Raw genomic sequence first — 25,348 nt, forward strand, 5'->3', positions numbered from 1 at the left:
ACCACCCTTATGGCGGCTGGCGCCACGCCCATGTCTTCTCCCATGAACCATTTTTATTTCTTTGTATGTAAGTCGACAGGGGCAATGCAGAGCCTCAGAAACTACTTAGAATCACTAATGGTGGGAGTCAGCGCAAAGACGGGTTCTGTTTTCCTTTCCCACCCACTTGTTCGTTTGTAGACCGAGAAGGAGCTATTGAAACAGGATCAGGGATAGTAAGTGGTTTGAAATCAGGAAAGGCGTGTGCCACTATACTTACTCTGCTTCAATCCAAATGCCGAGCCAGTAATGCCAGCCTCTGGACTGTACCAGGGTTGGAGGAAGATTCATTCACAAGCTGTGATCTGCAGAGGGCACACCACTGCTTTCTGAGAGCAAAGCGGGCTCGAAGCACTGATGAAGACCCAGGACTGCTGCTTTCAGTGCTGTTTTCAACTCAGTGTGAAGAGAACACACAACTGGACTGAAAGGCAACATGGTAGCAAACAGAGGCGGTGGGTGCTGTCTAGGGTTCCATTTTACTTGTGCCTGCTCTCAACGCTCACGAAAGCAACCGTCAAGGAAGTAGACGCTGGACTGTGCGGTGGGCTAGGCGCCGGGGTGCTGCCCATGAGGCTGGTGGTCCAAGATGAGGCGGGGTATGCTCCAGTCACGACCGACAGTCTGGGATGCTGGCAGTGGAAATGGACTCAATGGCAGCGGGCTTCATTGCATGAAGCAAATATTCTGCCAAAGACCTCCTCAGAGTGTTAAGGAGCAAAGACGCCACTTTGTGAGGACTCAGGTGCAGCTGGTCTAAGCCATGGTGTTTTCAGTGGTTTCATAAGAAGGTGAGAGCGGAACAACGGATGATCACAGCCGAATGAATGCATTTGAATGGGATGTTGATGAAGAAATTACCATGGGAATGCCTGATGAACATTGTAGCCTTGGAAGGAGGACCGCCGCCCCCCGCCCCCCCCCCCCCCCCCCCGCAACGTTTCTTAGCACAGAGGATGACAAGGCTTTGTCTCCCCTACTTTGGACATGATGTCATCAGGAGAGACAGGTCCTTGGAGAAAGACAACACCATGCTGGGTAAAGTGAGGGACAGTGTAAAAGAGGAAGATCCCTAATGAGACAGTCTGATGCTGACACAGTGGTCACAATGGGCTCACACGGAACAACAGTGGTGAGGAGGGCACAAGACTGAGCAGAGCTTTGGTTTGTTGTACATGGGGTCGCTTTGACTTGAACCAACTCCACAGCACTTGACAACCTAACCTGCTCTTTCAGAGAAACGCTTCAGTGCAGCCAGCTTGTCACCTCGCTGTGCTCTCTCTCACTGTTGCCGGCCCCTCTCCCGGACTGTCTAAATCTTCCCCGGGCTCAGACCAGATCTTACAACCACGGGGCCGGCTTTCTCTCTGCTGCATTTTGGTTGTGCCTAGTGCAGGAGCACTGACGCAATCTCATGACATCTTGCTGTGACTACTCTGTGCCCAGGCCTCCTCCCATACGGAGCTGCAAGCTTGGAGCTTGGCGTCACGTCTGTATTCTCCGGTGTTGACAGCAGAACCTAGCAGTGTTTTGAAGAAATGACTTGCACATGGGAACTTTGTCCACGTTATGAAACAGTGTCACAGAGTGGGTAGCTCTAGGGACAGTCCAAAGAGCATCACCCATCGTTTCAGATTTGACTGTGGGAAGCTACAGCCTTCTCAGCAGACCCTTGAAAGACCGGCAGACTCTCATCTAAGGCAGTGTTTCCTAAGGTGTTAGCTCCTCCCCCCTGGGGGGGGGGCACACTGGAAGGATTCAGGAGGGCTATAGAAGCAGGTACCTACCTCCACTTTAATCCTTGGTTGGGTTACAATACAAAAGTTCTTAGCTGTCAGGGGGTGCTGTGTAATTTTTTTTCTTCTTCTGGAAAGAGGATGTTAGGCCAATTAAGTTTGGAAACCTCTGAAGACCTTAGTTAGAGGTGGAGGGTAGAGGAGCTGCTTGCCCTGGGGAAGGAGAGGCAGGATGAAGGAAGTAGCAGGGTGAGGCAAGCAGTCTTCCTGTTAACTGAAGCACCAATGCTCAGACACCCTTATATGGGCTCCCTCAGAGGCGGCAGCACCAAATCTTTCCCACAAGACGAGGGACTTCTGTCTCCAGCTGAAGACACATGTGGAGGGGTGGACAGGAAAAAGAGACCCAAGTATGGAAGGGCTAACGGGGAGCGGTCTTGGGTGAACCCCGTCCCTAGATATGTCCGCGCAAAGCTATCTCAGCATGGTGGCACTTCATGGAACGGTCAGACGCCCGGCTCACTCAGGAGTGACTGGGTTTCCCTGGATGTAAATTTTATAGCTACAATTCTGCAGGCAAAATTTCTAGAAAAGACCATTGGGAGTACCAAACACAGCCTATCGATTCTTCCACGGAACGGCAGTGACACTGATGTAGAAAAAAAAGGACTGCGCACACACGTGCACGCAGGCACACGTTGGAAGACGACTGGTCAAATCCCAGGTGTTTCTCTCAGAAACGTTTCGGTACTAAGAAAAGGAAAACGAGCTGATCTCATCAACAGCAGCAGGCTCAGCACGCATTAAGAAAGCTGCTGTTATTTTTACGAAACAAGCAGGGAGGGAGTTCATACTCAGGTGACATGACTCCATCCAGAGAAATCTGGAGGCACCAAAGCCTAAATGCACAGCAGTACCCCCAAATAAACTTTTTCTACCCAATGGGGACAGAGTTTCCATTCAAAATAACTGTCTTCTGTGCCTTGTGACACACGGGACACTCGTTACTGATAAAGCTGATTGTTCAACGGTGACATGCCTGCAGAATTTCTCAACCAAGCAGAAGGGAAGGAGGGGATATATGGGCCCCGTGAGAGGAACTTCTGGCTACCCAAGGGGTCACTAGGAGTCAGAAGGGACTCAGTGGCAGGGAGTCTGGTCTCCTAGGCAAGAAACGTGCAAGGAGAGAAAGGGTCTCAAGTCCGGAGCTAGGTGTGACTACAGACAAAGCTCCCAAGGGACTGAAAGAGACAAAAAGAAACAACCCCCTCTGCTGGAGTGTCCACCCTACCCCCCCCTTCACCGCCTGGTGCCCATGAGCGTTTCAGGCTCTACCTGCACTAGGACGTGTATGGCAGGAGACTGATCACCTGGCCCCCTCTCTCTCTCCAGGGCACAGTGGGTGCATTCGAACCGCCAATCTTCTGGTTACTAGCGAGGTGTCGCCTAGGGCTCTTCCCAAGGAGCACACGTCTAATACATTGGGAGTGATGGATGCCCCAAGTGGGGGAGCAAAGGGGACTCTGGCAAATATCAATATGACAACAAATACCTCCCTGCCACATGCCAAAGGGAAGACCTACCTTCTAGGTTACGAGGCAAGCTTCAAGCGAGGTTTTAGTCCTTATTTACGTCTTTAAGCTCTGTCTGTGTTCGGCCACCCTAAAACTGTGAGTGGAAGGAACAGGGCCAACTCCCCAACTTGCTATCAAGTCAATGGAGGGATTGTTCTCAGGGCCACACAGGGCTGCCCTTAACTGAAAGGCTGATTGAGTTTCCATTTCTAACGTGAAAAGGAAAACCTTTACTGAAGGTAAAGGGGAGAATCTAACTGGAATAACTGAAATCATCTCAAAGCACAGCTCACTCTTTACTTCAACCCTGTCTGTTGGGCTACTGTCTTTTCTATGTTGTTGATTACAGAAGGCTCTACTCAAAAACCAACTGAAACAGAAAGCCAGCAACAACAAAACAGAAAGCCACCCTGGCCAGAGGAGCAGCAGTTACAACCCGTCTTCAAATGACACCAAGCCTGGTCAAAGTCCCCCGTGCTGAGACTCGATTTACTTCCTGCTGATTCAACACCACATGAGACAAAGAGGCACTCCCAACAGGGCCCCCACCCCCTAATGAAATGACAACAGAAAGAGCTTATTAAACTGCATTTCAGATCTAAATCCAGAGAGCTCGCGGATTCAAGACGTGACCAGCTAAAGGAGTTACTGATTTATAATCATTCTATGACACAGGAGCCAACTCAAAAATTGCAATAAAAATCATTAAAAAAAGAAACCAAACATAAGCAGCCCAACTCATAACCGGGAACCAAGCAGTGTTTGCCGCTGAGCTCATCAGGGTCATGGACAGACGGTTCATGAGAGACAAACTGAAGGCCATGTGTGACTTCCCTAAACCTGGACGCAGTTTAAACGAACTTCTCACATCTAGAGCAGCTACCCTCGCTCCAAATACAGGGGAGTTTATAATGACAGGACAAAGGGCCGGGTAAGATGTAAGCCCTTGCTCTCTGCAGGTGATAAAACAGGTAATTACAACAGGACAGTGAAAGTGTGCTTAGGGTGAGGTTCACTTCCGGATAAAACAACAAAACAAAACCAACTGCCACTCAGTTGAATCGGGCTCCCATCCAGTCTTCCTAACCCTTGCTGTAAGGTCCCATCCATCAAGTCGGTCCGAATCCATAGCAACCTTAAAAACAACAGAAGGGAGCACTCCCCAAGCCTGTGCCACCCTCACAATGGCGCTATGCTTGAGCCCGTTGGTGCAGCACCACTGTGGCAATCCATCTCCGTGAGGGCTGCCCCTCTAGGTTACCAAGCATGATGCCGTTCTCCAGGAAGTGCTCTCTCCATCCTTGCTTCTAAGGAGCACCCTGGCTTTATGGGAGTCTTTATAGCAGAGATGGTAAAGCTTTAAGGGGGCAGTGGGCCTCATCTTTTTGCCCCACAGAGAAGCTGATGGGACGTGATGTCAGTGACCCAAAGTGCCACCCCTGGGCTCCTTCCAGTTCAGGGGACCTCACCTCCGTGAATGACATCTGCAAAGGAGTAACTTGTACACTCCAGAAAAGTCAGAAGCCCCCCATGTGATGAGCACACCTTGCTCTGGCTGTTGTGTGGGGACAGACTGGAGGGAAGACCCGTCCAGGAGCTAATGGGGTAGCGGAGGGAAGCAGACAGGTGGTCAGTTTTTAGTCCATTTAGAGGCGCTTGGTGAGAAAGGCCTGGTGATCTACTTCTGACTGACACTGACAGCCCTTCAGTGCCCAGCTCCACCCTGATGGCTATGGTTCCGTCATGAGTTGGAATCAGTGGTGATTTTTTTAAAAAGCTAAAACCTGGTTTCCAGTTGCCCTGGAGTTGACTCTGACTATGGTGGTCCCCTCCTGGAGGAGGGGCAGGGGTGGACAGCCAGTCTAGTTGCCAGGTGTTAGGTAAGTAGTTCTCCTGCAGTGGAGTAACTGTCAGCAGCTGTGCTCGACTGACACACAGACCACATTCAGCTGGCCACAATGCATGAAAGTGCCCTTTGCCATCTGCCTGACCGCTCCACGGATGGAGGGCATCGTCTGCCTCAACAGCCATGGCCCACTCACTATTGGGTCCAAACTTACAGGCGAAAAGGAAGATTCTGTCGGCATCACACAAGCTAACACACTCTGGTTTACTGCCTGTAATAGATCCCCACTCTTACTGCTCCAACCCCAGACTCTTTGTTCAAGCCCTTCTTCCAGACATGGGTTGCATTTTTAAAAAGATCAACCACCTAGCTAGTTGGGAGCATGTGCTAAGAATTCCATATTTGATGCATACGCTGCAATTTCCCTATCCCACTTTTCAGCTGCGTCTCTCCGTATTTATGGACATTCTGAGGGCAGGAACTGTGTCCTGTCTGTTTTAAAGGCCTTCCTTACCACAGTACTTTCTACAGATTGATTCTGAACTCTGTGCTGAGAAACGGCCTGAAGCTACTGGGAGGGAACACCACAGGCCTGCCATTCTGGTAACACAATATGGGGCTCGGATTTCAGAATAGTGGGCTTCATATAGCCGGGGGTGGGATTTGGACACTCCCGCACTGTATGCCACCTAACAAAGGTCATTTTATAGGAGGAAATGAATCCTTAAAGAGCCAAAGGACACACACACAACTGATTCGAGGGCGTCTTCATAGGAAACACATTAAAAAACAAAATTAAACAATAAGCACCACAAAGTGGTTTGCTCTGAGTTGCAGGGTGCAGTAAGGCCTGGCTTCCCGACTCCCGCGGAGCATCTGGGCTTGATGACTATCTCTGAGGGAGGCCGTGGGAGGGCGTGGCGCCAGAGGCTGTCAGGAAAGCTGCACCAGGGCCGGGGTATTTTGACTGTTCTGAGAAGCCTCTGGGCATTATTGTCAGAGTCTGCCCTTGAGAAGGCAGCACATTTCATGTCATCGCGCAGCCTCTGAAGATGCCCCTTTTCTTAAAAACCAGAGAACACTTCCTTACCCCCCCCCCCCGAAACACAAACAGAAAGAAGAAATATCGAAGGGGAACACAGGTGGTGTTTTAATCGCTGCACAATTTAACAACAGCAACACCATATCCACGTGGCTTTGCTCAGACGCCACTTCCCGAAGACACCACAGCATGCAGAAAGGGCAGCTTTCACCAGCGTGCGGGGCTTCAGAGAGCTCGGGGGAAATCCCACCATCTTTTCCATTCCATTTTCCCCCAAGGACCCTTTTGGGGTTCCCTGGTATGTCCTCTGCCATGTGTAGATTCACTTATTCCTTGTACTTCCTCTACTTTCAAAAAAGGCGACGGAGGCTTCTGAGACTCCAAGGACGAAAGCTGTGTGAAGAAACTGCTACTGGGAGCGGAGGCCGGCAGAAGCCTGGTTAGCAGACAGGTTAAGCAGCCAGCCCGCCTCCCTTTCCCTGCCAGACCCGGCCCTGGAGCAATTAGCTGGGGGCCTGGCCTCCTCCTGGCAGCTGCACGGCTGGCTGCGAAGGCGCAGGTTCGTTGGCAGGCTGGGGGCAGACAGAACCACCGCGCCGCCTGTCATCAAGGGGGAGACAGGCCTCAGCGCACTCCGCCCTGAGTGTTCTCTCTCCAAGCACCTACTCACTGTTCTGTGTGGGAAATCAGCACTTTCAGCCCACGGAACCATCACAACCTGCAGAGAAGAGAGGGGCTGAGAGGACTAAATAACAGGCTGCATTAACGCCAATAGCGGGTCTGTCAGTCTCCAGCTCACAGACAAGAACAACTTCCTGACTCCAAGCTGCTGTTAAAGTGAGCAACTTGCCACGCTGCTGGAAAGCTCCCCTCCGTGCTGCTTGGACATGGAAGGGACAACTGGGCAGATGGGGCCCGCTCCTTGAACCACCCAGAGAAGGTAACTGTTTGCAGCTGCAGAATGGGCTCAACAGGCCGCTGCCCCATCCGTCAAGGTCTGGTCCCACAGATGCCTCCGGCTAACAGAACTGTCATGAGTAAGAGATCAAATCTGAGCTGACCAGAACCCAAACTCCACTTCCTCCAGATGAAGTGTCATCAGGTCACAGTGTACAGTGGTGGGAGGAAATGGTGAGCTGGTTTTAAAAATATGCTTTTATTGAATGGCCCCGTTTTCCCTAGGCATTCTTGTCTTAAAACATCTTGATTTCCTGGCTTTATTACATTCCTAAGCCATTGTACCCGCTCTCTCATGGGTGGCATGGAATGTATGGAACATTCTTCCCCAGATGCCCCTTTAAATCTACGCTAACTGCTCTCTAAGCCTGTCCCCGGGATCACCCTCGAATGCCCTGCTGAACGGGAATGTTGCTCGGCTTCCTCGCCTGGGTTCCGGCTTCTTGCTGTTGCGGGTACTGCCACCGTGCTGAAGGCTGCAGCCTGACGGTTACCAGTCGGCGCTTCACATTGAACAGCAAGGTGTGCGTGTCATAGCTCAGGGGGTTATCGGAGGTACCGTGGGTGGCCAGGAAAACCACACACCTGTCTTGGAAGAAAGAAGTACAGCTGAGACGCTCCTCGGAGGCGAGGAGGGAAAGACCTTACTTCATACACTTTGGACCAAACCCTGGAGGACAGCATGGCCTTGCAGAGGGTGAGAGACGAGGAAGCTCCAGAGGATGGCCTGAGGCTGGACAACCATTTCATTCTGCTCTGCACACGAGTCAGAATCAACTTGATGGTAGCCAAGGACAAGAAACCACGTTTTCCAGGAAAGAGTTTTAGGAAACAAACCTGGGAGTCTGGGAATATCTCCATTCCATTCCATGCTCATACTTGAAGGAATGACCGGGTACAGAATTCAATAGAAGCAACCTGAATAGCCCTTTAACAAGCTCCGGTGAGGCCTGGTGGGGTTACTACTCACTGGGTTGCTAACCACAGGATCAGCAGTTCAAGGATGAAAGACGAGATAGCTGGTCATTATAGCCTCAGATCCCCCAACAGGGTGACTATGAGCCGCAATCAACTCGGTGGCAATAAGTTTTGAGTGAGACGACTGTATTCTCCCGCTTTCTATAACTTTTGCCGATGTTTCCAATAAATACAATTTCACTGTAGTCGTGGTAGATATCGTCTCATTTTACCTACCCCAAGACATTAATCGAGTAGTTTTGATCCAATTATTCCTGTCTATCTTGGATCTTCACTCTCAGGGTCGCTAAGCATTGGGATGATTGTGCTGACAACCGGTTCATCAACAGCTCTTAAGAGAGCATAGTGCTGCCTCCGGGTCCAGTTCAGTGCCTGCCTTACCCATGGACGGCCCTGGTCCCAAAGGCTGCCACAGAGACACTAACTCATGGGCCCTGTTCCTCTTGCTGAGCCTCAGGGATACATTTTGTTACAGACATGGAAAAAAACAAAGAGCATAATGCTCAAGGTAGGTAGTCTTTCCTAGTTCACCTGAACTAGTACTGGGGTTTACGAAAACTTTAGGGGTGCATCAGTCTCCGCAGAATCTGGGTTCCAGGAAAAATGGGTCTGTCATCCTGTTCTTTGGATGAGGAGGACTCGTCTAGAGAGCCGTTTGTCACCATGCTGAAGTCAGGGTCACAGGGCAGCAAATACTGTCTCGGTCTTGTGGAAAGGAGGTAGCTGTCCAAGTAAGCAATCTGCTCTGTGCTCCATGTCCGCCTCCTATTCCCGACTCGCTTCTGCCCTCCAGGGGGGCAGAGACCACCATGCTACCTTAGAGGGTCTCTCACAAGCGTTTTACACCCTCACCTCATACATTTTGAACCGTTAAGGTGCCTCCCGGCTCGTCCCAGGACTGGCTGCACTCCCTCCCTCTGTGCATTCCTTTAGTTTCCTCATACAGTGTCACTGCTTGTCAATTTCCCAAACTGGAGCCTTTCTCTCCACTTCCACCATGACCTCATGCTTGATAACGGCAACGGCTTCCTACTGGGCGTCACTCACTTAAGAGTTGCCTTCTTGTAAGTGTCCTATAAACCAAACCGCCAAAGCTAAGTTATCTAAGGAGCAAGTCATGCTAACTAAATGCAATGTACTATCTACCTAGATGGGATCCTGGGACATGAAAAGGACATCAGGTAAAAACTAAAATAGGGGGAAAGTGTGGGCTTTAGTTACAAATCATGTCAACATCAGTCTGTCCATTCATTATGATAAATACATCATACCAAGGTAAGCTGTCAATCACACTATGGAAACCTGGGCATGGGTCTGTAGGAACTCTGTAGTAGCTCGTCTCAAAGGAGTGCTTTGCCACCACTCAGGCTCATCCCTTACTCGTCAACATCACATTCGCCCACCTGTGATTCCTCTGGTCTAGCCCTAGGGCTGGGACCCATGTGGAGCTGCTCACTGCAAGGTCAGCAGTCTGAATCCACCAGCGGCTCCGTGGGAGGCAGCTGCAGCCGCTTTCTACTCCTGTAAAGAGTCACAGGGGCACTGAAATGCCGTCCTAAAGGGTCGCTCTAAGTTAGACTCGACTTGATGGCAGTGAGCTAGTTCTTGAGTTGGTCGCACTCTGTATTATTTCTCTTTAACGGGCAGGGCCTGCTCTTCCATGGATGGACATGGTGCTCCGTGCTCCCTTCCCTGCCCCCCAAGCTCTCTCCCGTATCTCCATCAGGGCCTAGATCAAATGTTCTAGCCAGTCGGTCAGGCAGCCCCTGGTCATCTTAAAATCAACTTCCACCTCATGCACAAGCATCGTCTCCCTTCGGCTCCCTTGTCTCAGGTCAGTCTCCTGTTCTTGTCTTTGTTTGATGCGCCTGGAACCGCATCAGGCAAAAAGCAGGTCTTCCGTGAACTCGTTTCTTCAACAAGTACACCAACAGTAGCTCTAGCTCTTACCCTTGCCTCACATATTGAGGGGACTTCTTCTTTCAACCCTGCTATGGACTCTTCAACTTGGGCAACCTCAGACTCCACCCCGCTAGCATTTTATCCTTGATTTTGAGATGCATGTCTTCTTTAGAACAGCGGTTCTCAACCTGTTCGGCCTTTGGGGGTGGGACGATCCTTTTTTTTATATCGTTTTATTAGCGATAATATCAGCGATCGTTTTATTAGCTCATACAACTTTTATCACAATCCATACATACAATTGTGTAAAGCACATTTGTACATTCATTTCCCTCATCATTCTCAAAACATTTGATCTAAGACCCTGGCATCAGCTCATTTTTCCCCTCCTTTCTACTCCCCTCTCCCTCATGAACCCTTCATAATTTATAAATTATTTTGTCATATCTTGCCCTGTCCGACATTTCCCTTCATCCACTTTTCTGTTGTCCGTCCCCCAGGGAGGAGGTCACATGTAGATCCTTGTAATTGGTTCCCCCTTTCCAACCCACCCTCTCTCCACCCTCCCGGTATCACCACTCACACCACTAGTCCTGAAGGGATCATCTGCCCTGGATTCCCTGTGTTTCCAGTTCCTATCTGTACCAGTGTACATCCTCTGGTCTAGCCGGATTCGTAAGGTAGAATTGGGATTATGATAGTGGGGAAGGAGGAAGCATTTAGGAACTAGAGGAAAGTTGTATGTTTCATCATTGCTACATCGCACCCTGACTGGCTTGTCTCCTCCCCAGACCCTTCTGTAAGGGATGTCCAGTGGCCTACAAAGGGGTTTTGGGTCTCTACTCTGCACTTCCCCCCTCATTCACAATATGTTTTTGTGCTGATGATTCCTGATACCTGATCCCTTCGATACCTTATGATCCCACAGGCTGGTGTGCTTCTTCCATGTGGTCAAACAACCCTTTCACAGGGGTTGCCTGATTCATAACAGTAGCAAAATGACAGGGATGAAGCAACAATGAAAATAATTTTATGAGTGTGTGTGTGGGGTCACCACCACATGAGGACCTCTATGAAAGGGTCGCAGCATTAGGAAGGCTGAGGACCATTGCTCTAGAGCTCGGAGGACTGGGGAGTTCAGTCATGCTCTCTACTGGGGCCGGTTTTCCCATCTAACTTAAATCCTTGTGCCCCCCCCCCCCGTTATCTTGTTTCACACCTTTCTCAAATGTCTAGTGCCCCTGGATCTGTGATCACATTGAAAAGGAGACTCTATCAAGGAAGATCTGTGACTCTATGGGTATGGGCGAGGCCTGATAACTGTAAGACTTAGATAAGACACATAAGGATCTAGTTGTAGGTTCCCGAAGTGGATACACACCATTATTTCTAATGACTTAAGGTTCAGTTCCCCGCCTTCCCACCCCGCAATTTTGGCCAGAGTTCAGCCTTTGCTTATACCCAAACCCTCTCTTCCTATTATAACATGTTTGAAATGACAGGATCTGGTTACTGAGCCTCGTTTTGTCCTCCCTTCTTTAGACCAGTGCCCTAAGATGCCCCAAATACGTACCAACCAGGATTAGAAAGGAATGAGGCGCGAACAAGCCTGCTGACCAACAATGGCTAATGCAACTTACACTGGGTACCAACTAACAACCAGACCCCAAATGCAGGGACACTTGGTTTCATGCATTAGATCTAAACACACACTCACACAGCTGTTTACAGTCCTTTATACTTATCTGTGTGGGCACCGGATCTGGCTCGCCTGTAACTCACAGCAATCCCCACCAATTATTGTGGTGCTGGTTCACAGTATTTTTAGATGGGTGCGAAGCAGCATCCCAATGCACATGCACAAAGTCCCCTAATGTCTGGCCTCAGCCTCTTTTCGGCTCCTTTTGGCCGTGAATTCCAGTTTCAACAGAAGTACAGCTACTGGCAGTTTCTTCAGACTTTGCCCATGTGGGTCCCACCGCTTTAGATGGCAAACTCAATGTTAAGGACCACTTGCCCCTTGTATGAAGCACTTACCACGTTTCAGCCACCAACGCTGAGCACAACATCCCCGCGAGATGAAGCCACCTGCGGGCAGGACCCTCACGCTTCTAATTGTGGTCTTCTGAGGGCATTCAGTTAGTCTTTGACACAGTGACTTTTTCTCTTGAAAAGAACACCTTTAGGTGGGGAAACAGTGCCCTAAAAAATATTCGAGTGCTTTCTCTTGAAAGCAAGGTCAAGTGCTTCCCTAATGTGACCGAGATGTGACTATTCCAACAGTGACGCTCAGGCCCACTTTTCTCTTCAGGCACAGCCCTGGTCTCAAAAACATGCTTTCAGCAGATCCAAACCACGTGGTCTCCCTCTCCCCTCCCCTCCCCTCACAAAGACAATTCTGGACCACAGGGATCAATTTTATGTGTATTTGGATTAATTCCTGATAAATCGTAAGCCCTTCTTCACACATAAAACAAAAGAGCAGATGGAATTTTGGGCACTTTCCAACCCATTTTCCTATTACAAAGCCTCCTAACTACAGTAACGAATACAGGCAAGGTAATTACCCTATTTTAGAAGGCTTCCACAGAACCATCCTTTAAAAACCTATACAAGTGTGCTCCTAGAATCGAATTACCCTCAATATAAATTTAGTTTTTCTGAGATTCCTTACCCCCATGTGAGTTGGTTCAAACTCAGCACTGGTTCACACAGGACACAAAAACACCCCAGCACCATGTGTCTACCGGGTAAGGAATGCGAGGACAGGGATGCGGGCCTAAGAGAACGAAATGCACAACTGACCCTGCTCTCTCCCTGAGGCCACGCCCTCTAGCCTAGCTCCAAAGTCCCCTGGCAGTGCTGGGCTTCAAAGGAATTCCTTGTCAAGTAAGAGTGCCACAGGCTTTTAATTTTACCAGCACATCTGAGAGCGAAGCAATTTGTGGTGCAGCTGTTCTGTGCTATTTATCAGGCTCCTGTGAGGAGGACAATGACATTACAGAGAACAAACAGTGGGGGGGGGGGCCCTCCAACGGGCCCCATGCCTTGCCCCACACACAGTCATTCACATGCCGGTCTTATTCTACAAACATTCTGCTAACTTGCGTCCTTTAAGAGAGAGAGGGGAAAAAGAGGGTGGCCATCGATGTCACTGACTTACTGGCGAGCTAAGCAGAATCAGGCCCGGCCAGTACTTGGATGGGAGAAACTGGTGCCTTGGTCTGTGTTCTACTGTGGAGATGCTCAACAACGACAAATAACATCATTTTAAAAACCCTCAAACCACAGTGGCCCTCAATGCCACTGAATCACAGAAACCGTTGAATGTTCTGCACATCTGCAGTTACAACAGCAAAATAATTATTTTTCCAACTATGAAACTCAAATTCACTGCCAACTCATAGCAACCCCGCAGGATGGACTAGACGGCCCCTGTGGTTTCCTGAGACTGTGACCCTTCATAGGAGTAGAGAACCTGATCTTTTTCTCAAGGAGTGGCTGGTGGTTTAACTGCTGACCATGTAGTTAGTAGCTTAATTCACAAACTACCAACCCTCCTGGAAAACAAACAAACAAACAGCAACTAGGGATTGGGTAATCTAGAAAGTGCTTCTCCTGTGTGGCTGTGAATACATCAAGTGGGTTCATGCTCATGGCAACTCCAGAGACAACAGAACGCAGCACTGCCCAGGCCCCCGCCATCACCCCAGAGACTGCGTGGCAGTAACTGGGTTAGTCCATCCCAGTGAGGGGCTTCCTCTTTTCCACTGACCCTTTATCAAGCATGAAGTCCTTCTCTAGGAATTGGTCTCTCCTGATAACATGGCCAGATACGAAGTAAGACTAAAGTCATGCAATTCTTACTCCAGGGCAAGTCTCCCAATCCTTGCTTCCAAGGAACAGTAAAGCTCGTACTTCAAAGACAGACTTTGCTCGCTCTTCTGGCAGTCCCTGCCCCCAAGCCCCCTTTCCCAACACAGTAATTCAAACACAGTAATTCTTCTGTCTTCCTTATCCCCTGGCTTGGGTCAGGGACACACCCTTTCAAGAGGTCTTTTGCAGAGTTGTCCAATATACTGTTTGATTTTGACCACTGTCTCCATAGGTGTCGATTGTGGACACAAGTAAAAGTAAAATCGCTGACAGCTTCCATATGTTCTCCATTTATCGTGATGTTTATTGATTCAGTTATGAGGATTTGGGGTCGAATCCACACGGAAGGCTGAAGTCTTTGACCTGTGTCAGTAATGCTGCAAGGCCTTTCTATTGAGCAAACAAGGTAATTTGTATATCAGAGGTGGGAATGAGCCTTCCTCCAACCCCAGCCACATTGCAAGCTGCCCTTTTCCTGGATTCTTTGCTCCTCATACCGACTGAGTAAATAAAGTACAAGGATACGACCCCAACACCCACCTTTGGCTGCTGCACGGGAAGGGATAGGAGCATCCTAAGACAAATGGGTTCGAATACTTGGCTTTTCAAATGTCACCATACAATCTATCCTCTCCGTTCAATTGAGATCTATCAGGAAATGCCAGCACATCGCTTCTGTTACAGATCAGATTACACAGGAACTGGGTGATCTTCCTGCAAAACACCTTTAAACCAAGCTATGAGGAAAACCTTAAGCAGCTCAAGGAGCTGTTCTCAAAGTCGCATCGGGTGGGAGGCACATACTACACAATAAACTCCCCACCAAATCGGGAGAAAAAACCCACTCAAGAATAAAGCCTTGCCCCAAGTTAGCAGGCTTCACCGTCTCCAAACACAACACAGCAAGATTCTGTGTGCAAACCACATTATACTCATTACTATGCAAGCAGCTCTACTCACAAAAGACCGCTGCCATTAATATTCCAAATTATTGTGCTGTGAATACTTTACAGTTCATCTCTTCCCACCCCTAGTATTCTTCTCCCCAGCTCATTTTCACTCACTGATGCCAACCTCCAGGTCCCCGGGTAGAGGGAATGGCAGAAGAGTCCCTGCTGAGGCCCATGTTGCTATAACTTAAAAAGTCCTCGTAAGTGACCTTTCCCGATGTACTTCTGGGAAGTGACAGTTTGTCATCGACAGCCCCACCAGACTGTTGACACCTCAGGACAGGCTTCAGGGTACGACAAGCCCTCAACAGGAGAAGCCTACTTCACTCTGCCTCCCCGACCCCTGGCATGATCAGAACCACCCACCACCCCAAGTAGCCATTTTACCCATGTCCTCAGAATTACCACCCCTTCATGGAATGTTGATGCTCCAGACATGCATCTATCTGTTTATGTCATATGTTTTATTCATAAATGACCCCCTCCCTTAAGAACTAAACTTTGCCTTTGGAAGAGAAATGGTCCGAGGTGACAATACATGGTTTATTTAATCCACTAAATTACTCAGAACAGGCGCAAGAAGCTAGGAACCATTGGAGACCCAGCAGGTACCATGTATACTCGAGTATAAGCCGGCCCGACGATCAGTCGAGGTTCCTAATTTTATCACAAAAACTGCATTAAAAATGTACTGAAGAACTTGGCTTATCCACGAGTATATTCAGTAATATCTGAATGTGATTTCACCAATAACCAGTCCCAACAACTCACTGCCATCGAGTTGATTCCAACTCAGTGACCCTTATGCGACAGGATAGAACTGTGGCCCAACATGTAACCCACTATCCCCCCAGGGGTCCCCCAATAAGCAATAGGGCCCAATTATTTAACAATTTCCCCTTTACTCTTGGTACTTCAAAGTGCTGGGTGAAGGTCAAGAAAAACAGGCCTGGCAAATGGGTATTTATAGAGGTCTAAATACAGGTATGCACATATGTAAATATATTTACATATAACAATAGGGAAATAGATCTATGTACATATATTTATAGGTTTAGTATTAACGTAGCAGACAGACATTGGGCCTCTACTCAAGTACTCCCTCAATAAGAACATTTTGTTCTAATTACCTGGCATTCAGTGATACTCAGTTTCCCAACAAAATCACTGAAGACAAAATGGGTACATAAGCAAATGTGGTTAAGAAAGCTGATGGTGCCCAGCTATCAAAAGATATAGCAAAAAAAAGATATAGCATATGGAGTATTTAAAAAATCCTATCAATGTGAATGAGAGGGTGTACGGAGTGGAGACCTGTGTTAGTCTGGGTACATTAGAGAAACAAATCCATAGAAATTCATATGTATAAGAGAGTTTTATATAAAGGGTAAGTGCACATCAAGAAAAATCCCAATCCAGTGCTGCCCAAGCCCATAAGTCCAACATTAGACCCTATGTCCAACACCAATCCACAAAGTCCTCCTCCATCTCACAAAACACACACAGTGATGCCAACTGCAGGAGGAAAGCCAAGTCAGTGAATGTGTAAGATTTCGGCGCTGGCAGGGGTCTCCACACAGCTGCTCCAGCACCTAGCGCTGCATCGGAGTAGGTCCATGTGGCTTCTCCTCAGGGATGTCTTGCAGGAAGTGAGCCTTGCCAGCTGAAGCAGGGAGCTGGCTAAGGCAGCTGCACCCTGGTCCAACCATCAGAAAGCAAGAGACCCACCTAGAAAGGCAAGGCTCACCAAGCCATTTATCTCTCCACCCTCCAATTAACCCCACATGTGTTTATTCGCCAGGTTGGCACAATAAACTATCTCAAGACCCAAAGCCCATCTATAGACAATTGGACATCCCCTTACAGAAAGGTCACAAGGAAGAGATGAGGCAGTCAGGGTGCAGTATAGCACCAATGAAACATACAACTTTCCTCTAGTTCTTTAATGCTCTCCCCACCTCCCTGCCACTATGACACCAATTCTACCTCACAAATCCAGATGGACCAGAACATGTACACAGGTACAGATAACAGCTGGAAACAGAATATAGGGCAGGTAAACCTCAGGACAAATAATGAGAGTAGTGATACCAGGAGGGTAAGGGGAAGGTGTATTATCCCTTCCCGAGGGGACAGACAACAGAAAGTGGGTGAAGGGAAACATCAGTCAGTATAAGACATAGAGAAAAAGAAATTATCAAGGGGTTATGAGGAGGGAGGGGAAAATGGCTGGCTGGCTGGATTGTGCTAAGAGCTGTATGAGCCCCCAATAACATGATTAAAAAAGAAAAACAGGAGGGGGGAGCGGGGAAGGAGGGGAAAAAAAAGAGGACCTGATGCAAAGAGCTTAAGTGGAGAGCAAATGCTTTGAGAATGATTGGGGCAGGGAATGTATGGATTGTGATAAGAGTTGTATGAGCCCCTAATAAAATGTCAAAAAAGAAAGAAAAAAGAAAAACAGGCCTGCAAATTCTCAGTAAACCTCATGCCACTGGCCTGCCCTAGGTACAGGGGCTTCCTCTTTAAACATCCTGAAGCTAGTGTCACTTCCACCCACCCACCCACCCACCCAGTGTCTTGCTTTTAAGCCTTAAAACCCAGCCGGTTTGCCTCAGGCTCCTGTGTGGGCACCTCAGCACAATGATGCGTGGGCCCATCTTAAAAAAGGGCAGAACAGCCCCCCACCCCCAGCCAATATCAACCCATTACTAATGTGACAAGTTCCGACAGCCAAATACAGGACTGCAGTCAGTTCACAGCTAAAGGCTTTCTTTCACATTTGGGAATGGGGAAGAGCAGTAAGTGCATGCAATGGACGGGGAGAGGCACCAGAGGTGACGACAGATGGGGACCCGAGTGATCCAGGAGCAACACAGGGTTTGCGCCCCTTCAATTTGTCACAATGTAGGCGTCTGATCATAGGGCTCTCCTCTTTTCTAACTGTGGCAAGCTTTCTCTGGACCCTCGGTCTTGAGCACTGCACCTCCCTTACCATCCAGACCCAAACCCCAAAGCCAATGTCACCGAGTCCATTCTGACTCAGCGTCTGAAGCTACAGCTCTTGGGGGAGGACATGGCCTTCCTTTCTCCCTTGGAGGACTGGTGGGCTTCACTGGCTAGCTTTCGGCTAGCTGTCCCAGGACTCCATAACACACAGCACACGCCAGCAGGCCTTCCAGTTTAGACCTGCTACTAAGCTTTCTGTCTGGAATATCTTCCCCACCTTGGAAAACTCGTTGGACATGTGAAGGACAATGATGGACAGAATGGCTCAGCATTATTTCCAGATCCAAAAGTACAATGACTGCAAAAAATAGATTTGAAAACATGTCTTGCAAAAACTTTCATTCTTTAAAAAAAAAAAAAATCAGGCTTTTCTGGTTGAGCTTGTCCTAGGAGCCTTGTCAGCTGAAGACCACAAACATACAGCGGATGGGGAGTGTGTACCACAAAGCCAACACTGTAGCACTCCTGACGATGTCCTCTTCCCATGCCTCTTCGGCTTGTGGGGTGGAAAGGATGCTTCCAGGGCCCTGTTCACTGCTGGCCCCTCTTTAAATGTGTGGCATGCCTTGGGGTTCTCTTCTTCAGTATTCTACCTTTGGGATTTCCCTTCAGACAAATCTCACCTCTGCACGAACTTCTGCCATGTCCTGCACATCCTGCTAATAAGCTACTGGGATAGACCAGGTCTCTCGAGCCCATACCAGTACACTCAACTGCTTGCGGACTCTTTGCCTGGATGTCTCACACTCACCTCAAACTTCACCATGGCCACAGGGGACCTCCCCCTGACTGGTCCCAGCTCACAGTCCCCCCAGCTAAGCCTCACCCCCCTGTCATCGAGATCCCTTTCATTAGAACACTAGCACATGGCCTGGTCCTCAAAGGTTCTGCCTCTACCACTCTGCGACAAGTTTCCATTTTAAACTGCAACTCTGACGTTACTGCCATGCTTACTGAGTTCCCACCAGTAGACTACCTGGTCACACAGCTTCTGACTTGCTCCCTCGCCCGCCCTGCCCCGCAAAGACTACCCAGGAGGACTGGAAGGAAACTGCCCACAGCTCCCTCACAGTCCCATGTTTTCTCATGCGCCCCCAGGCCTGCACTCCCCGTAAGAGCACAGCCAAGAAAAGCCCCTGCGCTGTGCTACAGAGTCTAAGGACCGGCTCATCGATCGCTCCAGCAACAGTACCCCCTTCCTGGGAAAGCTCCTCCCAAAGTTCAGTCCCTTCATCTTAGGCCTCTCTTCAAAACCTGGAAGTGTGGTCCCTCTGTTGTGGAGTCGACAAAGCTCCCAGTAAGCTGAAACTCACTCTATGCCTCTCAGAGAAGCAACCTTGGTTTTACTGCGTATCTGTATAGACAGTCAACCTGTACATGAAGAATGAATAACTCCTCCCTTAATAAAGAAGGGAAACAAAAGCCTTATGTTTATGAAGCATGATGTGTCAGCATCTCTGACCTCTTAGACCATCCCCATCCTTACAACAGTATAAGGGGGCATTATCCCATTTTGCAGACGACAAATCAGAGGTCTATTCAAGTAGGCCAGACACATTGCCCAAAGAGACATGATTTGTAAGTGGAAAGGCAGGATTCAAATTCAGGGCTGCCCAACTGTAATGTGCAGGTGGGTAACCACTATGCTATTACACCCCCCCCCCCCATGTGCTGTTTGATGTGTTCCTTAGTGGCTCTTGGAACGTGGTACACACTACTTCTGCCTCCATCAATAATCCAGCCAGGTTTCCATTAGGCTGAGGGGATGGAGTTGTTTCAGATTAGAAAGGTCATGGACAATAAGCTCATAATAATAGGATTACTGTAAATGGCCTCACACACAGGACCTGGTTGCCCAGCCTCTAATCCAGATTTGGGGGGGGGGGGGGATGTGTGTGGGATCCAGCCAGTCAGAAAAGAGTAGTTCTCTGAGGCTTCTTAGGAACAGAAATCTGCTCCTTATACTCTCTGTGCAGCTCAATCCTCAAGGGGGAAAAACAGCTCCTCGCAATTTCTGGGAGGCAGGGCAGTCGGGAAAGATCCAATTTGTCTTTATTTGGTGGCACGGGGCAGTATGATCAAACCAATCTTGCAGCAGCTCCTCCTCTGCTCCCGGCAGCCTTTATTTATAGGGCGCTTTGTGGCAGTTCCAGTACCCAACAATGGCTTCCACGAGGATATGTGAGTTTCACAGGCTGGCACGTGTCGAATGCCAATCCTCCACCGGCCGCCTGCCCAGATGCTTCTGGTCAAACTAGGGAAAAGTCAACTGAGCCGGCTTATGTCACATCAGATCCCCTACTGCTCACAGGCTCCAGATGAACCCCCACTGGCTCTAAAGGAAACCCACTTACTCGGTCCTGGGCAGACTCTTTATACTGAAACCCAAATGGGAATGAATTCTACTTTGCTGTAACTACTGGAGCAGAAAAGCTGCTGCCCTTATCTGGGGTAAGTCGGCTCTGTATTTCTAACAAATATTAAACAGTGAGACTAAACGGGCAGCCAGGAGGTTATTCTGAAAAGATGTTGTCCTTACTCAAGTCTCCCCTTATACAAAATTATACTCTTTGCCACCAAGTCAATTCTGACCCCTGTCCACCCTAAAGGGCAGGGTAGAACTGCCCCTGTGGGTTCTAAGAGTAACTCCACACACCTAACTGCTAAGCCACCAGGGTCCCATACACAACAGGGCCGAAAGGCTTCTGACTCGCAAAGGAACAACTACTTCAAGGTGAACAATTCAACTCAAATCCAAGAGCACTGGGGCTATGGGGCACAGTGAAGTCAACAGAAAAGGCATGGTCCGTACCGACTGGAGACGCTGAAAGGTAGTGTAGCCAGAACCAGAACCAATTAATAAGCAGTGGGTGTTGCCCGGGCACCCAGCCCACCTGATGGACCGTACACTCCACTTATGCCAGCCCACACCACTCAACCTCCAAGACCTTGCCCATTTCTACCTGTGGAAACATCACATGGCACAATGGCTTCTCTGCTCTCTTGCAGATTCACATCTAATTAGGTATCAAGTTTTATTCTTTCTTTAAAACTCTTCAAAATACAATAAGGATGTTCACGTAACCTAAGTATTCTTTTAAATAGTGGACGTGAAAGTGTGTGTGTGTGTGTGTGTGTGTGTGAGAGAGAGAGAGAGAGAGAGAGAGAGAGAGAGAAAGAGAGAGAGAGAGAGAGAGAGACCCCATCCTAAATATACAACAGTTGTGGAAGGTCAAAGTAAGTTACTGACAATCATATAACAAAATACTGAGCAGCCATTACAAATGGACTTGTAACCACACGAGGGGACTAGACATTGTGGTGGTCTACTCCAAACTGACCCCCCCCCCCCGAAATTTTCTCCATTAGGAAGCAGCCATGTGGTTTGGCTACAGCCCAAACCTCCAGAGCAAGTTCATCTCCTCTGGTCCTTGGTTACCACGACTATCAAGCCATGCTATTCTCCTGACCTGAAGGACAGGCCTGAATGTGTTGTCGAAGTCTCACGGCTTTGCTAGAGGCGGGAGGCATCCTTCTTTCACTCTTCCCTGGATGTGAGTGAGGTGTCTACTAGTTAATGCCCAGCTGGCAGTCACATGGGGGTCATGAGGGAAAAGAACAAACAAAACTTGTAACAGTTAACAGCAGCCGCCATAAAAATAACCACCGACTTCGACAGCCTGCTATCCTGCCAGCTGCCGATCCCATCTCTGTTAGCAGCACTTTGCCCATAAAGCACAGCTGTTTCTGTACTGAGGAGCCCCTGTTGGCATGGTGGGATTCAGGTGTTGGACTACTAACGGCGAGGTTAGCAGTTTGAACCCACCAACCCCTCTGCTGGAGAAAACCTGAGGCTGTCTGCTTCTGTGAAGAGGCATAGTCCCAGAAACTCAATCTACTACATGCTTGAAGCCCATGAGTCAGAAGTGACCCTCTGGCAGTGGGTTTTTCATTTCTGTATTAGTTGTTTCTACCCAATTAAGTAGAAAGTAACCATGTCAAACTTTTTCGTGCCTAGTATTTTTTTTAAGTGCATTCCATTGTGAAATAAAGCAGAGGTTTGGGTTTTTATTTCTAGAGGTTCTTAAGATGGATTTAAAAAATAATAATTTGTTATACATATAGCAGAATACTGCAACTCAACAGTTTCGATTCAAGTGACGCTGACTCTTGGTGGGCACCCATCCTTAGCCTCCTTGGCCGAGATGTTCCTCCCATTCTCAGGAGCTCACTGGGGCCTACAGTTCACATGGAAACTGTGTGGTTGCTGTCGTCACTTTGACCCCACATACATAGCTCTTAAATGATTATAATGCTCCTTACTAGTTAAGCCAGACTATTGCTTGGTTTTCAGAAGACTCTGGAGAACATTTTTGGTTTAAAGTTTAAGGTCTACGATTAAGATTTTCTCAGGGCATTAGTTTCAGGGGCTCATCCCATCTCCATAGCTCCAGAAAGTCTAGAGCCCATGAGAATTGGCAATTTTGGGTTTCTACTCTCCTTCTTTTGATCAGGATTCTTGTACAGAATCTTTGATGAGCAGGCACTACCCGGGTTTCCGGGTCTTGCCCTGAGTGGCAAAGGGGGCAGTTGTCCCTGGAAAGAATCAGCCACACAGTCCACATCCTCCTTCCCCTGCCACTTCAAGGGACTCCAGACCCACTGCTGTGCCCAAGGCAGCACTCCACAAGGAACTAAAGGACAGAACATTAGGTCAATTAACCGGACGGCCCATGAAACCCTGACCCCAAACTCCCATGAACTTTTTAGTTGTAAAAAGGCAGTTTCTGCAGCCCCTCTTTTGTTTGTGAGGTTTGTGGTTGTTAATGCACCCATTTCTCACTTACCAATATGGGTATGTTCCAAATACCAAGTCCTTACACAAAATCGGTGTTGATTAAAAAAAGGGGGCATTGATTACACATACACACATTACCCCCACAAGAACCCCCCCCCCCGTCTGTTCCTCCAGTGCCTTGAGTAGAGCAGAGGGGCAACACTTGTGGGCTCTTCTGGGAAAAGCTCGGCGGCCTCTTCTGCAAAGGTGGCTTTGGTGGAAGGGATGGGAGAGAAGAGGGAGGGCTGCTGCAAGTTGGGGCTGGATGCCGGGTGGAAGCCCAGGTTAATGTGCAAAATCGTCAGATTTTTCTCTTTCCATGTGCCAGTGACCAGGCTATGGGGGCTGCTGAAAGGAGCAGCCCCCATGCATACACCCCAGCATCGCTCTGGCCCACTGCCATCGACTGGAAAGCTGTACTTGCACAACAGCACCCAGCAACCACGGGGCATCAGACTTTTAAAAATACTTTTATTGGGAGCTCTGACATCTCAATCACAATCTATACATTCATCCAGTGTGTCAAGCACATTTGCACATATGCCACCATCATCATTCTCTCTTCCCACTTGAGTACAATATCAGTTACCCATTTCTTCCCCCTCCCTCCCCCGCTCCCCTCCCTTCCAAACCCTTGATAAGTTATAGATTAGTATTTCCATATCTTACATCGCCCTCCGTCAACCCTCACCAACTTTTCCGTTATTCGTCCCCCTGGGAGGGGGTAAATAGATTTTTAACTCTTGTGGGAAATCCAAATTGTCAGAGAGTGAAAGACTTGGTGAAAGGTAGGTGTGTATGGTATGCCCACTGCCAGTCAACTTTTTCCAGGTGAACAACTTACTGACAGCAATGTAGCTTTCTCGTCACTTTACACCAAAACTCAGTACTCCCTCCATTGAAGTCATTCAAAATTTGTCTTTTGTGATAACACTTCACCCAGCTTCATGTCTCCAAGCTCCATCCATATTACAGCATGTGTCAAGAGTACACTGCACATACCCGTCACATTGGGTTTATCCATTCATCTGCTGAACGGCATTGGGGGGCGGGTTACCTTTTGCTATCCAGACCAGTGTGCAGGGGTGTGGAGGTCAGAGTGAAACTGCTGCACCGGCTCAATACATATGGAAAGACATCTGGGGAATCATGTAAGAACCCAAGTGTCTTGAGTCTACTGCTCGTCTTTCTTTGATGATGATGGTGTAGTGTGCATTAAGAAGCCCCGGTGGTGCTGTGGATTAAGCGGGGTTAATGACTAAACTAAACATCTCTCCATGTGCTTGGTGGCCACTGCAATGTCCTCTGATGAATTGTCTAGCCAAGTTTTAGTCCAGTTTATAACTGGGTTGTCTACTTTGTTAGGGAGTTGTCCATGTTTTGTAAATCTGTTGGCTATATGTCTACCGGTCGTTGGCTTGCCTTTTCACCTTTTTTGATGAACAAAATGGTTTTTGAGGAGTTCCATTTACTTACTTTACCTTTTCCTGTTCCTGCTTTAGTTACATAATCCATTATTGAATGCCAGGCCCCAAAGCATTGCCCCTGTTTGTTCTTCTAAGAATGTCATGGTGTTAGCATGCACATGGCGCACCTAATCCATTCGAGCACCTGTGCGCAGTGTGAGGCATGGATCCTGTCCGTTTTTCTACGTGGGAATCCCAACCAACACCGTCTACTGACGAGACTCTGTTCTCCTCACACGGACTGGACACTCTCATCAAGAAACAGATGTGTGGGCTTATTTCTGAACTCTTGATGCTAACTGACTGATCCACGTGCCTACTGCTGTACCAGCCCTGAGCGGTCGGTGCTGATTATCTACAGCCGTATGACATGGTTAAAATCAGGAAGTGGGAGTCTTCCTCCTTTGTTCTTCCTCGGCCTGGCCTCCTGCCAAACCACATGAAGCGAGGACTGGCTTCTCCGATTCAGGGGCTACCGTGGTAATATTTATTGGAACTGTGCTGAATTGGTTGCTTTAGGTAGTACTAGTATCTTAACAATAACGAGTGTCCCGATCCATGAACACAGAACATGTTCCGACTTACTTTAGGTCTTCTTTCATCTCTTTTCAACACTAATTTACCACTTTCAGAGTGTCTTTCGTGTCCCTGGTTAGACACAGCTCCTAGATAGTTTATTCCCTTAGATTGCTAATGTAAGCAGAATTATTTACCTACTTTCTCTTTCAGATTTATCATTGCTGTGTACATAAAAATCCAATTAATATGGGCTCTTTCTATGTGTTTGGAAAGGAATTAACCGCTTTTGATACATAAAGGGCACAAACTCAAAAACACTGTTTTAAGAACTGCTGCAAAAGATTCAACAGACTAGTCTCATATTAATAGCTAAATGGACCACCAATAAGGCAGCGATTCCCTGTTAAAAATAGCCTGTGACATTCTACCAGTCAGCACAAGTGAAGAGTCACATTCTGAGTGTACTACAAAACACAGAAACCTTGCAGGGACATAGTACTTGGACAAAAAGAACACAGGCCTTCCTGCTGACAACTGGTTCCTTTCCACTGGCTTGTGGCAGAGCGGCTGTGAGCTCACCCCTCGGTTTCTATGGCACAGCTCTGTCTGACCTGAAAACA

At 48.4% G+C, this 25,348-nt stretch overlaps 1 protein-coding gene and 2 non-coding genes across 3 annotated transcripts in view; 1 reads left to right on the forward strand and 2 right to left on the reverse strand.

Annotated features, from left to right (window-relative positions):
• GRB2 (growth factor receptor bound protein 2) overlaps positions 1–25,348 on the reverse strand; it is a 68,476-nt gene that overhangs the window by 18,493 nt on the left and 24,635 nt on the right. The window lies entirely within an intron of this gene.
• On the forward strand, positions 8,522–8,653 carry LOC142460531 (small nucleolar RNA SNORA5). Its single transcript, XR_012786720.1, has one exon. It is a non-coding gene; the product is annotated as a small nucleolar RNA SNORA5 (small nucleolar RNA).
• LOC142460667 (small nucleolar RNA SNORA84) lies at positions 23,061–23,193 on the reverse strand. Its single transcript, XR_012786832.1, has one exon. It is a non-coding gene; the product is annotated as a small nucleolar RNA SNORA84 (small nucleolar RNA).

This window comes from Tenrec ecaudatus, chromosome 10 (genome assembly GCF_050624435.1).
Source record: "Tenrec ecaudatus isolate mTenEca1 chromosome 10, mTenEca1.hap1, whole genome shotgun sequence".
Taxonomy (NCBI): Eukaryota; Metazoa; Chordata; class Mammalia; order Afrosoricida; family Tenrecidae; genus Tenrec; species Tenrec ecaudatus.